Source organism: Sus scrofa, chromosome 1, assembly GCF_054392235.1.
Source record: "Sus scrofa isolate SSC_HxYL_T2T_F1_AM1 chromosome 1, Sscrofa_HxYL_maternal_Yorkshire_Landrace_v2.0, whole genome shotgun sequence".
Taxonomy (NCBI): Eukaryota; Metazoa; Chordata; class Mammalia; order Artiodactyla; family Suidae; genus Sus; species Sus scrofa.
The window spans coordinates 186,635,502-186,648,985 of record NC_139383.1 but is presented as its reverse complement, the minus strand read 5'-3'; the positions used below and the strand labels follow the sequence as shown (position 1 = coordinate 186,648,985).

The 13,484-nt window shown below is 36.3% G+C and overlaps 1 long non-coding RNA gene across 4 annotated transcripts; it reads left to right on the top strand.

Moving 5' to 3' along the window:
• Window positions 1-1,343: 1,343 nt before the first annotated feature.
• Window positions 1,344-11,755, top strand: LOC106506887 (uncharacterized). Of its 4 annotated transcripts, XR_014818138.1 has the most exons (4): window positions 1,750-1,940; window positions 2,154-2,211; window positions 3,618-3,708; window positions 6,725-11,755. It is a non-coding gene; the product is annotated as an uncharacterized LOC106506887 (long non-coding RNA). The 4 variants fall into 4 exon arrangements; XR_014818137.1 differs by lacking the exons at window positions 1,750-1,940; window positions 2,154-2,211 and adding an exon at window positions 1,344-1,497 and having other exon boundaries at window positions 6,725-10,518; XR_001302533.3 differs by lacking the exon at window positions 2,154-2,211 and having other exon boundaries at window positions 1,758-1,944; window positions 6,725-10,518.
• The last annotated feature ends 1,729 nt before the right edge of the window (window positions 11,756-13,484 follow it).

Genomic DNA, 13,484 nt, shown 5'->3' with positions numbered 1-13,484 from the left:
GACTAAGAGCACCAAGCCTAAAGAGTCTGTGCCCAGGAATCTTTAAGGATTTTTTTATTCAGTTCAATTCATTAAACATTTATTCAACACTAACAGACACTTAATTATAAGTTTCCCTTAAATCGCACATGTTTCTGAAGAGGATGCAAGTTATCCACAGCAGAATGTGGGATGATGGTTATTTAAAGTGTAGAAGTAAAGAGGACATCAGCCAGTAGGTTGCTAAAGAAATATGACTAAAGGAAAGGGGGAGGGGGAGGGATAGGGACAGGCTTAACAAATGAAATTTCTTTCCTATGGAATTTTCCTTAAATTCCAACATTGTCCTCACTCGCTAGATTACATTGCCTTGGCATTTTGATTTTCTTGTCAGATCATATCCCTGGGCCTCCTAGAGCAAAAGAAATAATTCTTCTGACATAACAAAGCATATAAAAATGTGATAAAATAGGGATGACAGACACTAAGATGTGAAATAGCAATGCTGGTGGCCCAAAGGTTTACAAATTGCTTCCCAGAGTTTGCATCACAGCAATTTTCACTCACTTTGAAGGTTTCTCAAGGGCAAAGAATGTTTTCCTCTCCTAGAAAACAATTCAACTTGCAGCAGAAATAAGGCATACTGTGTATATCCAGACACCAAAGCTAATAAAGTAAACCTGATAAGAGAAGGTTTAGAATTGAATCTCTTCCAAGTGATCTTGTTCTCTCCACTGGGGAAGAAGCACTTAGTGTATTAGTCACACATTAGCTGACTATGCATGCAGAACTCATCAGTGAGGAAAAGATGGCTTTAAATGAAAGTCAGAAATCTGAGCTTTAAGAAGAAACACTGATAAAGGTCCTGGATTCTTTCCTCACTCATTCAGCATTGTTATGGAAAATGTTTGACCTACACTTGCCTGTTTCATTTTAAACCTTAGGAACCTAGCTCTATAAAAAAGGGATAATAAAGATGCCTACAAGTTAAGGCTGGTGAAACACTGTGAGTTTATTGAAAGACAATTCTAAAGTGAATGTTACATTATTTGCGCAATGGCCCCTGTCACTCTCTAACATTATCCATAGAGAACTCCCTCATAAAGATGGTCCTGTTAAAGCAGACGAGGCCCTACTTCAGTAAACATGGAAAAGTAAAGTTGGCCAAGTTTAACTGAAACTGGGAAATAGAGCTGTGGCAAAGTGAGAATAGTCAGATTTAGAAATATCACACTAGAAACATGCCACACATTTTTTCAGTCATAGTATACCTCCTAGTGAAACAAAATAAAACAGAAAATCCAAAATTAGATCAATTTTACATAGGGATATAAATCCTTTTATTTTAGAGGCGAGGTCTCGGTGCCCAGCCCCCACCCAGGCGTCTCAATTTTTGGTGACTCTGCCCGTAGTTCAGATGGTCCGTTGGGTTCTTGATCGGCTTTTCCGTACTCCAACTTACTGCTACACTCTTCTCTGCATCTGGAGATTCCTCCGGTTCGTTTGATCTTTCGCCCGGTAGGTGACTTTCCAGGGTGCGGGATCCCTTTCTCCTCCGCAGTTCCCTTTCGGGAGCCCCCGTCTCGCTCGGATTCACCTTCTCTCACTCTCCTCTTTTCTCCTGTTCTGCCCAATAATGTCACGAATTTCTTGCCGTTATTGGAGTTTAGGTTCCTCTGCCAGCGATTGGTTGCTGTTCTGTGCGAGTCATTTATTCTGTAGATGTGCTTTTTTTGTTGTGTTTGTGGGAGAGGGCGAGCGTGTCTTCCTACTCCTCCGCCATCTTGTCCTCTCTCCTGCCTACATCTTTCTCGTTCCCTTTCTTCTTCTCCAAATATTGAGTGCTTATTGTGTGCACTGATCTAGCTGTGTCCATGAACAAAATGAAGTTCCTACCTGGGTCTTGTCTTTTAAGCTGCTGTCCTTGTGGGATGCGGGAGAATATTTTTTAGCACCTACTTGTGAGTAAGTTTGAGTTGTTTATTTGAGATTTTTCTTGTTTCCTGAGATAAAATTGTATCACTATAAACTCCTTTTTCAGAACTGCTTTTGCTATGTCCCATAGATTTGGGATTGTCATATCTTCATTGTCATTTGTCTCTAAGTATTTTTTGAGTTCCTCTTTTCACTACATTTTTCTTCATAAGTTTTACTTGCCTTTTATTATATATTAGAACCAGAACTGCATACAATATTCTGCCATACTTTATACAACGGTAAACCTTAAAAAAGGTAGGTCTAAGAAAATTCATAAAAAACATTTTTTAAGTAAATACTTGATATAGCATATAATTCAGCATCTCAAGGGTTACAATGTATCTAGATAATTATAAAATTAATCCTAAAAATTCAGTAATTATGTTTATTACCAGAATTTAAAAAAAAAAAATATGCCTAACTCCTTTGCAGCTAGTGCTTTCCATTAGACACACTTATGAGAGACTTGACTTTCAAACTGAGGTAAGCTGAGGTAAGGCAGGCACAACAAATTCATTTCCTGGGGTGGGCTATAGCAAAGATGCCAGGAAAATACTCTATGGAAGCAGAAGCAGCAGCAACTTTGCAGTCCATTTCTGTGGTAGGACTTTGGGAGTTTATTCCTCCCAATGATTATATAAGCTATTTAACATCCAGTAACAAATCCCTTTATATTTAAACTAGCTAGAGCAGATCTAGTTCTCTGCAACTGAATTTTTCATCTGTATATTTAACCATTAGAGTAGGATATAAAGATCATCACCGAAATATTTTTAAATGTGGTTAATTTCCCATGTTGCTGTTTTTCCAAAACTCAAAATGAAAAGAACTGACAGAAATCTTCAATATTCAGGAGTTTTTTTTTTCCTCCCAGAAGAAATTAATTTCCTACTTAGAGCTCTCTCTTTAAAACAAACCAGCTTGAATTTTTTTCAAGTACATGTTGAGAGGAACAGGAGAGGTGTCAGCCAGCCTGTGAACCAGAGGTGGGAAATAAGACTGCAAAAGAATCTTGACCCCCAAGGTGGTCTCTGGCATTATTAGTATATAGTTAGGCAGAGTTCAAAGCTATTTGTTATTTCTATGAAGGCACCCACTTTTCAGTGGTTGTGTCTCCATGTATTGGCTGGGGAGCCAAAACAATTTGGCTTGCAGAACCTTAAGAAATATTACCCAAATGGTCGCCATAAGCATTTTGGGAGCAGTATGTGCAACAGATCAAATTCAGCTCATGTAAATAAACTTTGCCCCAAATATATATATATATCAGTTATAAACACAAACCTCCATATAAACATCCAACATCGTCATTTTCCAAGTTCAGCTACTCCCATCTAACCAAATCCTGTAATTAACAGTTCTAACTGTTTGAGATAACAAATTCTTCATCATCAGTTTAGACATGCTTGCCATCAGTAATTTTTTTTCTCTTATGAGTTTTGGCATTTAGTAACATAAAGTCCCATTAGCACTGGGTAAGTTTCATTTGCATTCAGGCTGAAATATAATTTTAGCACCAAGATTATCATTTAGATATATTAATTTTCAAAATTAAACATATCCTACTTATCAAATGAAGAAAAAGTCTAGCTGTCTAATTCAGCTTCTAACTAACATACTAATTTTGGTGACTCTAAAAAAGAAATGTCATTTATCCCCAGATGATCCTATCCATAGATAAAGAAACATGAGACATTAAAGAATATAAAGACCCCATCTATGAAGACAAAAAGAAGACCAATATAAACTCAGGTAAGATTTGAAATAGGTGCTAACTTCAAACTTCTACCTCCTAAGCTTTTATTTAGAGTAGCTCATTCCAATTTGGTTCCAATAACCTCATCTCCTTTCTTAGTCTATGGAAGCTAAATGGCTTCTCAGAGGTTTTTCTTTGGTGAGTTACTAACAGTTGCAAGCATGAAAGAGGGAGGCAGGAAGGGAGGGAGGGAGGAAAGGAGTCTGCTTCCCTAAGGATTCCAACAACAAATGTGTATCGTCCAGAGTATATCAAACCCTTATCGAATAAAACCTAACCATTTAAATATCTATAGGGGCAAGCCTGGTGATGGAGAAGACTGACTATTCCTCACTGCTTGCCACCCAGCCATGTGGTCAGATCCTCCGAAATATCTAGATGTGGATTTCCATCTGTTAAAGGCTGCATCCCAGCTCATCTCTGATCCTCATGAATAAAATAAATGAAACACACAAATAAGGCAGTACCTTCCTAGATGATTATGAATGACCTCAAATTAGAGTTATACGACAAGAAAGTGGTTCTCCACCTGAGGAGCAGTGTAAACCCCATGCAATCCATTGTTTTATTACTGCAGTTTAGTAGAAGCTATAAGTGACAAGGGGAAGAACTGGGCCCTGCTCTGTGTGAGTATTATTTGCATCACTGATCAGAAAACAGGATTTGTGTTTAACCTAGTTACAAGATGTAAAATAACTCTAGCTACCTATCCAGGCACATGTTCTAAAACGCTCTGAAATTCTGCCATCTTGTGGGAATTTGGAAATATAACAAATGATTAGTTTCAAAATGTCATGCTTTATATAATTTAAAATACTCCTGCAATTGTAAGCATGAGTGGATACAGTGTCTATAGCAGTATCTAAGGTGCCAAGAATTTTTATTTTACTTTTATTCCATGTTTCATATAAAAATAAACTCAAGTAACTCAATTTCTTGGTCTGGACCAATTAAATCTGTAATTTGAAATAATTTAGACCTAGTCAAAATTAGAAGTAAATTATAATATTTTCTTTCCATTTTCCTTATATATGGAATAATGAAGGCTTATTTTAAAATTGTTTCCATTTACTAATCAGATTTTTTAATTTTCCTACAGTATAAAACTCAAAAGTAATACATTTTTATATCTTTACTTGAGTATTTTATTCTTTTTCACTCTGTTCCTCTCTCCCTTATAATTTAATGTGTTTGAATAATTATCCTATAATTCTTATTTACTTAGGCATTATACTTCATATAAATCTATTTTTCCTAGATGAGTGTTGAGATCCATATCATATTTTGGGGGATATAAAGCAGTGAAAAATATCTACTTACTGCATACATAACAAGGTCACACAAAATGTTTTTCCAGAGGTTGTGCTGAAGATGAGACACTGAGCACAATCTTCTGGTTGCCTGTTCATGTCACTACAGGGAAATGAAGCATGGAATATGAACCCTACAAACGTAGAGTTTACTTCCTAGTATAGGAAGATGCCCCAGAAAGCACATGGAAAGGATAATTTTTATGTCTACTCAAATTAAAGTGTGGTTATTTAGTCTCCTATACAGGTATTTTTTACTGCAGTATTTTCATGAAACTAGGTCTTGGATAAAATCATCTTCAAGTTGAATTCAGTTTATAGGATCAGCAGCTCAAACAGCAGCATAAACGGTCCAATGTGGGCATGAAGGTTATGAGGAATAAAACACAAGTTCTTAAAGGGATATCTTTAAAAGGAACTGAACAACTGAATTTTTAAAGAATAGTAATGAGGAGAACTACCTTTATTGTCTTTCGGATACTAGAATGAGTGATTTTATGACCTCTTCAATTTCATTTCTAGTGATCGGTCTGTTCAGTTGGTCTGTAGAATGATGTTTTATTCATATTAGCTGCCAAAAATAAAATAAAGTTTAAATTTTTTTAAATGTATGTTTGCTAAATAGTGTCTTTTCCCCCTCACTTTAGGACTACAGACATTTGTCCTCATTAAAGTAAACTTCAGACAAAAAGTCACTTTATATTTCCCTTTGAAATACATTTTAGTTATTTAATGAAATATATTTTCAAAATGTAGATTAACTAAACTAATAATCATATTAGCCGTTGTGATCTGAGCCTGAGATAGAAAGCTCAGTGTGGAAGAGAGGAGAATCTTGAGCAAGATTTGAAATTAGCCACTGAGGATCTAGGCACTCATAAAAATAATTGACAGATGTGATAAACTTATAAGTTGCTTTCAAAGCAACATCAACACACATCCAGACCAGGAGTGCTCTCACTTCACAAGATCTAAATTCTCAAGTCTGGATGCCTCCACTGAAAAAGATAAAGTGGGTACCTGAGCTTTCACTATAAGAAATATCAAAAAGCAGGAAGCTCTATATTTTTCAGGTTTATCCTTGACATCTTCTATAAGCCTAGATGTACAAGGGTTTAGGAAACAGCCTGGCATATAATAGGCACCCAATAAATGTTGTTTATTATTATTAATTTTTTAGAGTCCAAATGAATCAAAACTTCAGATTCTGCAGGAATTGAGGTGGGGGTGCAGAGAGAGTAAAGAGTAATAATCATTTAATGATATAGTTATTTGAATATTGGCACCTCATGTTGACTTTCTCAAAAGGTCAAAGAAAATCCTTTATACAGCTTGATACTCAGAAACCCTGGACTTGATAGTTCTTGGTTTTTGGGTTTTTTTTCCCAACTACAACTATTTAAATAAATGAAAAAGAATAAATATCAACATAGGCAAGTCACACATGTGTGTATTTTTGTTGTTGTAAATGAGAAAAACTTCCTTTGGGATAAATGATTATTTAAAAGAGAAAAAAACTTGAATTCTATCACAAGTGAACTTTAGGAACTGAAAAATATTTGCACAATATTCTTAGTAAGTTGCTAAGAAGGAAGAAGCAGACAATTAATTTTTCCACCACATTCACATTTGCTTGGTTAGAACCTTTTCTCTCTTTTAAGGTGACGATAAAATCCATGTTAATTACACATCTACCTCACAGGGATGAAGCCAGGGGTAAATGACAAGGAAGCAGCTGGAAACCCTGGAGTTTTGCATATTCATGGGGATGGAAGACTGTCTCACTTGATCTGGCAAATCTGAGGCAAAGCCCTGGACCCAAACCCTGTATCCTCAAGAGACTGCCAACAGGAGCATCAGGTGCACTGCAAAGCAGCCAGCCTAGAACAAGAGCCCTCTGGGACCGAAGTGCATAGCAACAAACATCCAGCCTACCAGAGAGTAGCATTTATTCTGCACTGTCCTACAGAGAGCTAAGAGATTACAAACTTCTTGTGAAGCCAGGTAATTCAGCTAAATATTTTTGTCATTCGTGATATTCTCTGACACATTTTCTCCTTAACGTTTGCAACTACACCTAATATATTGAATGCTTGTTATGTAACAGTCATTTTGCATTCATTGTCTGACAATTCTCATAACAATGCTATAAAATACTTATTTTTAGAATTCCTTGTTTATGGATGAAATAACTGAGACTGGAGAGATTAAGCAATTTGCCCAAGGACTTGCAAGGTGGAAAGTATATAGAACCAGAATTAGAATCTTGCATCTCTAGGACCTGCCTTCAAAATCATGATGGCGCCTAGGTTTTTCTATGACCTTCTTTTAATTTCCAAATATTTACTTATTACCTTATTTCCCTTCATTTTGGGATACTACCTGCTCTCTGACTCTCTACACAAGGGGAGAACAACACACACACACATACCATGCAACTGTCCTTAACCCTGGGCTCAGTTGATGCCAGACAAATACTCTAGGAGGGCAATAATTTCCTATGTCTGAACTTGGAAAGATATGAGCCATGGATCTCGCCTCTATTTAACCATAATCTAAAGGGAAATTTCAAGATATGCCCACTGGAAAAAAAAGAGTCTTTTTGAGTTTTCTCTGAAGGACTTGGCAAAAATCCAAATACTTGAATTTATTTTATGTTTCCATTCTGAGACTATGAAATGCTTTTAACTGTCTGATAAATTTTACTCTAATGGAGAACAGTAGGGAGGTTCTCCACCTCCTGGGAATCACTTGAAAAACTCACTGAAGCTGTTTATCCATGAAGTGAGTTTAAGAAACAAACCTGGAAAGTGCCACAGGTCCAGCCCATCTCCCTTCAGAGGCACTGGCAGGCCATGCACTGTGCTGACAGAGAAAGTAGCAGCCCACACAACTTCACAGCAAATTCTCAAATGAATTTTACATTTACACTGTAACCAGAAAAATGGAGAAAGGCAAAAAAGAATTAAACAGCTTTTGCCTGGCCTCTCTAATACCTTTTTAACATGAATGTTCATAGGCTTGTTTAGCTATCAAAGCAGACAGTGTGTGCTGGGTTTTATCTTAAAGGATAAAACAAAAAATAATATGCTTGGGGGAAAAAAATCTTCCAGCAAATGTATCTCCCCTTAATGCTTTTAACTCTGTAGAAATGCTAGGAATCCATATAGAATTATCAAAGAATCGTGAAGGAAGAATGTATATTTACATGAATAAGGATTTAAGATGTCTCCATTCACACTTTAAAAAAAAATAAATAAGCAGGGACTCCTAGCAGTTCTCAGTTGACGGATACATTGTTTAATCACAATTTGGGCCAAAAAAAATCCTCTAAATTAATTCTTCCTCTTGCTGTAAATTAAGCTCCCTGCTTCTCTATCAATCCCCTGTAGAAATGAAGGATAATTGAATACAATCCTTTTCATAATTCCCTTTCATATGCTTGAAAAGTTCTGAAACTTCTCCATCCTGCTAAAAAAAACCTCTCAACATACTGACTCATAGAATCTTTTTTCTCAATGCGAGTTATTATATTCCATATGTATTCTTGACTCTCTTTCCCTGCCTTAGAAATTCTTAGAAACCAAAGATCAAATTAGAACAATTCCCTAATAAAAAGTCGAATAGGAGTTCCCGTCGTGGCTCAGTGGTTAACGAATTCGACTAGGAGCCATGAGGTCACGGGTTCGATCCCTGGCCTTGCTCAGTGGGTTAACGATCCGGTGTTGCCGTGAGCTGTGGTGTAGGTTGCAGACGTGCCTCAGATCCCTCGTTGCTATGGCTGTGTTGTAGGCCGGTAGCTACAGCTCCAACTAGACCCCTAGCCTGGGAACCTCCATGTGCCACTGGAGCGGCCCAAGAAATGGCAAAAAGACAAAAAAAAAGTTGAATAATAATCAATATCTTAGGATACCTACTTCTAGCCCTTTAATATAACTATCTCTCATAGCTTTTAAAAATCAATACTGTTAATTACCCACTTTGAATTTATAATTCTGGTTAAGTGACTAACTTGTTCTATTCAGAATTTTTTTGGACATTTTATATTAGCATAATTATAAATATCTCTTAATACATTAAATCAGACTATTACCTTAAATATTAATCTCAATTTGGTGAAACACTTCTTTGATTTATCATGTGTGTGACACATGGAATTCCTCTCTTTTCCAAAGTATTATAAACCTAATCCAAATAATACCACCTATAATTTAATGAAAAGAATATCAAGTTTATCATTTCTCAAATTACGAAAACCGAGATCTGAAATTGCCTTTTTAAGGCAACCTGGTCCAAATCACCCACTCTGGAAATGACTCAATGGGAGGACAGGAGATGGAATGTCTTGCCCAACTCTTGATAATCTAGGCCTGATCTCCAGCCTTAGTTCTTTCCATGTACTGCCCCCTCCACTCTGGTATACAGCCACTGTCATTCAGAACACCATGAAAAATATTTCATGCATGGCCTGTTCTACATCCCTTTCATACTATTTCAGATGCAGAAACACTCTTCCCCTTTTCCTGCTTCTCTTTCTTCACCTAGAGAACCTCTGTCCATAAATTAATGCAACTACTTATTATCACTCAATGAATGACAAGAACATTACCAAGCTAAAGAGTAATATAGTAAGTCAATACTGATATGTCAATAATTACATGCTAAGCAGTTCTCAGACCCTTCCACCTTTTCCAAAGTGTGCTAAATGAATGATCCTGACAAAGGATATCCAAGATGCTAGAGGTAGAGCCAGAGGGGAGCAGAGATACTGGCTGAGGAAGAGAGGTTTGCTACTGGGGATGAGTGGACACAAGAAGCCTGGATGAAGGCTTATCTAAGCACAGGAGAAAACCGTAAAGTTTGGTGATATGGCATCAAAGAGAAGTCCATTTAATAGTTCCTTATTGTTTCTGGATTTTTAAGAAAAGATTTTTTTTCAATCTCTTTCCTGTTATTTACATCACATCATAGGCTAATTACTATAAAAAAATACATGCACATAGTAATATACCCATGAAATAGAAGCTTGTCATACCTAAGGGTACTTAAGATACATAAACTTTGATCTACCAGGGAGTTATTCATTTACTAAATATGTATTTAGTCTATGTCCTATGCTAACTTTTGTCTCTTCTATTACCAAATGTGATCATTATGATGAGTAAGTACTTTTATTATATTCATCAGCCACATGTGATATTTCCTGACATGGGGCTCTTCCTATGTGTGTAAATTATCCATATCCATTAAGAATCTTACTAAAAGTGGAGTTCCTGTGTGGCGCAGTGGTTAACAAATCCGCCTAGGAGCCATGAAGTTGTGGGTTCGACCCCTGGCCTTGCTCAGTGGATTAAGGATCCGGCGTTGCTGTGAGCTGTGGTGTGGGTCGCAGATGCAGCTCGGATCCCGCATTACTGGGGCAACAGCTCCAATTAGACCCCTAGCCTGGGAACCTCCATATGCCGCAGGAGCGGCCCTAGAAAAGAAAAAAAAAAATCTTACTAAAAGCAATAGTCATTTAAGAAAAATATTGATTGCCCTTATAATATGTATACACACACCTAGAAATACATTAGACATGTATATATTCAAGTATCTGAATAACACTGACAGAATCATAAAAAACTCAACAAGCTAAACTATTTCTATTTGTAATGTTACATGAATGAATTATATTTCTAATTGCTTGAACTAGTTTCAGGGTACTACTTACCTTTCAAATGTTACTTGAACTAGTTTCAGGGTACTACTTACCTTTCAAATATAGTTTATCAATCACTGTCTAGTAGAGGATACCCTGTCACTTTAATATATTACTGAATTCTTTCCCTGGTTGCAAACAAGCATGTTTAAAAAATTAAAACATTAATGTAAGAGACCTTCACTTTTCATTTATCTCCAAATAATTTGTCTATGTTCATCTTTTGAATCATGTCAAAAAATATATCAAATAATGACAAAGTATATTAAAGAGACCCCTCCCCTCTCTCACTACTGCTTGATTCAGTGTAGACTCTCCTACAAACCAAACCCCAGAATTATACAGGAATTCAATTTCCAAGTCACCACGTCATTGCCCATAGCTGCCACTCAGGTATCAGAATGGAAAATGAACAGCATTGATCCCTGAGTGATGACTGATAAAGATGATGCCACTTGCTAACATTCACTATGCAATGACTACTTACTGCATCTCAGAGGCTATGAAAAGTCTCCACAGATATTCATCGCCTCAATTTATCCTTTCACAAAACCTGAAAATCGCACAATAGGAGATTGATCTCATCCTGAATACTGATCTCAGTACCACTCAGAAACATTGGACACTCTGAAAAAAGATGCACGCTGATTTCAGGCCTTGATCCTGCAACCTAGCATGTACTGAATTAACAGAAGCACTTCAAAATTTCATTATTTAGAGAAATAACTTTCATTGCCAATGTTCCTGTCACTATATTAAATATAGCACATACAAATTATACTCAGTCTTTTCAACAACCCCTTTATGTCATGAATTATTAGCCACATCTTACAGATAAGGAAATCAAAGCCAAAAAGTAAAGTGAATTTAATAAGAGCAAGTGGCAGAGCCAAGATTTAAGCTCTAGTCTGTCCATATTTTTCCATAGTACCACACAGCTATGAATAAAAGGTGTAACAATATAAAATATATAATACTTATTTTCAATGTCACAGGATGCAAAAATAAATAAATATTTTCATTTCTTGCAAAGTTGGAAAATAGCAGTATTTTTTTAAGATGGTATGTGTACTCAAAACATTTTTTTCTTCCTGAGAGCATGTCACGCCAATTAAAAACTATTCCATCTCATTTGATTTACATGTCAAGAATAAAAAATAAACATTCCAATGAATTGGATAAGAAAAAGTGAGAATAGTGTTTTTAATTTATGAAAGCATGATTACCAACTAAAGTTTAGCTCTTAACCAAAAAGTTACTGAAAAATACTATACATGAAGTTTTGCTTTCTCTTAATAAAAATAAATGGTCAGAAGTTCCTGTCATGGCTCAGTGGAAACGAATCTGACCAGTGTCCATGAGGACGCAGGTTTGATCCCTGACCTCACTCAGTGGGTTAATGATTCGGAGTTTCTGTGAGCTGTGGTGTAGGTCACAGATGCAGCTCAGATCCCACATTGCTGTGGCATCAGTAAGCAACAACAGCTCTGTTTCAACCCCTAGCCTGGAAACCTCCATATGCTGTGGCTGCAGATCTACAAAGACCAAAAAAAAAAAAAAAGTCAAATAAATAGATTTAATATGAGGGAGGAGTTAGTATCCTTCCCATATTCTACCCATAGAATTATACCCTACCTATAAAATACCTTTGTGCATTGTGAACCCTCTTTAAAGGTAAAAAAAGGCAGAAAAATCTGAGCTAAGAGGCAGGCCAGTGCTAAGATTAGAATCAGATCACACTGTTCTGAAACTATTAGACACTAATATACAAGAATGTGATATAAAATGGTGACCATGCCACTGAAATAATAAAAATTTATGAATCAATACATGTGAAAAACATAATGATTCATATAAAATTAAAATTTAAAAAACAAGAGGATTCTCAGTTGATCACTGCATTATTTTCCCTGAGTATATACATGGTATCCATAATAAAATAAGCTTCATAATAAAACAACTACATACAAGGAACCAGTCTAGGTTTAGTGTCTCAGCCTAGATCTCCAATGCATTTACTATCTAATCTCCAGGTTCCCTACACAAGGACATAAAACATATGATCACAAAACATTTAATTTAATCCAGTCAATTAGATTAAATTGGCTGGGTAGTGTGTTAATCTGCTCAGGCTGCCATAACATCATACCACATACCGGGTAGCTTAAACAACAGAAATTTATTTTCTAATAATTTTGGAGTCCAGAGTCCAAGATCAAGATGACTTCAGGGTGGGTTACTAGAGACCTCTCTTCCAGCTTATAGATGGTCACCTTCCCATTGTATCCTCACCTGGTCTTTTTTCCATTTGCATGGAGATGAGAAAGCCAGAGGGAGATTGAAAGATCATTTCTAGTGTTTCTTTCTTTTTTCTTATAAGAGCACTGTTCCTACAGGATCAGGGTCCAATCCTTATGATCTCATTTAACCTTAAGTATCTGCCTGAAGGCACTATCTTCAAATACAGTCATACTGGGGGGTTAGGGCTTCAACATATAAATTTTAGAGGGACACGATTCAGTCCATAACAGATACCCAATTCTATATAAACAAAGAATGTCAATCAAATAAAAATAATATACTAAATATCAAGGCTTCCTGGCAAACGAGAAGCCAGGCAGCCTTTGAGAGGCATCTAAAAATACTAACCAGGTACACTGGGCTTCTATGAGGTGAACTTCCAAGTTCAATCAGAATTTTTAGTTGACAGTCTGAGTTGAGTTAGTCAAGTAAATGTCAGTATCAATTGCCTTGAAATATA